The sequence below is a fragment of the Crocodylus porosus genome, unplaced genomic scaffold (genome assembly GCF_001723895.1).
Source record: "Crocodylus porosus isolate Cpor-Errol unplaced genomic scaffold, CroPor_comp1, whole genome shotgun sequence".
NCBI classification, from domain to species: domain Eukaryota; kingdom Metazoa; phylum Chordata; order Crocodylia; family Crocodylidae; genus Crocodylus; species Crocodylus porosus.
The window spans coordinates 1047473-1048920 of NW_017728916.1; positions in this window are offsets into that span (position 1 = coordinate 1047473).

Below are 1448 nucleotides of genomic sequence, written 5' to 3' on the forward strand. Positions count from 1 at the left end.
GGCGGCTTCGCCCCCGTGGGGCTCCAGGCTCTCTTCCAGGGCAGGGGGAGAAACTGAGGCAGGGAGTAACTGGCGCCAAGCCCCGGTGAAGCAACGCAGGCACGGTAAGGCAGCGAGCGCGGCTCCCCGGCGGGGCGGGGCGGGTGAGGCGGCGGCGGGAGAGCCGCTCCCCGCGCTCGCTGCCGGGCGGGGCAGGAGGGGAGAGGGGCTCTGAGCCGTCTACCTGCCGCGGGTGAGTGGCAGGCTCGGAGGTGTCACCAGCCTGCAATACCTCCCGGTGCGGGACTTTTCTGTGGGGTATCCTTGAAGGGACAGGCACAAGGGTCTGGTGGGGGCTGGGTGTGAACGCGGGATATGTCTCCTTGCAGGTGCAGGGCAAGAGCGCAAAGCCTGGCTGTATCGCTGTCACTACGGGACCATGTCCCTGGCTCTTCTCAGCGTCCTCAAATCCACCTGAGGCGCCCGCATGCACGGTTGGAGGACGCGGTGTGTCTGTGTGGTTGTGTGTCAGTGCACTGCCATCTCTCCAGGGGGTGTGGTGCACTGGCAGGGACTGCAATACCTCCAGGGGCATGAATTTTCTGTGGCCCCTGAGGAGAGTATTTTCACCTTTTTTATGACAATCCTCAAGCAATTTGCATTCTAAAACTAAGGCTTATTAATGCCTGGGGTTGTATGTACAAGAGCAAGGTATTATGGCACAATGGGAAATAAATTACAGTGGCCGTCATTCAGTTCTCCTAGTTGATTGGATTTTTGTCTGAAATCTGCACATTTAATATCCGTGATTTTATTACATAGTTTTATCCTGGGTGTCGGACCAAAAAGAGGCGAGCCACGGAAATGCTGTTTTGTGCGTGGAATAACTGACAAGTGGTGATTGCAAAGATGTCTGTTAAGTGTTAAAAAGAAATGCTAACATTTTATAATCAGAATGATGCATTTAGACAGACATGTTCAAGCATCTGTTTGGGAGGAGTGGTGATGCCTCTCAAAAGAAATACAAGAAGTTGTTCTATCTGTCTAATTTTTCTCTAGATAATTAATACATCTAGAGCTCCAAGCTATTGCACATAAACCAATCTGCTAAGCAAGCTCACTTCAGCCACAAAAATGAAATGCTTCATTTGTGACAAGAGCACAATCTACATTTAATGTAAACGCAGAGGCGCTGATGGAAGTAGAAATTTCCATGCTAAATCAGAGGTCTGATTCACCAGCAGTGGTCAGTATTAGGTGCTCCAAAAGATACTGAAAAAGCTCAGTTATGGACAATTAAGGTGAGATTTTTCCATGGTCTTTTAAGTTCGTTAGGTGCTAAATCCCACTTATTTTCAGCAGCAACTGGTCCCTTCAGTCAGCTCAGCACTTCTGAGAAGTTGTCTCTTGGGAGGGTGTGGGCAGCGGAGTCCCCCAGGGCTCGGTCCTTGGGCCGGTGCTGTTCAACA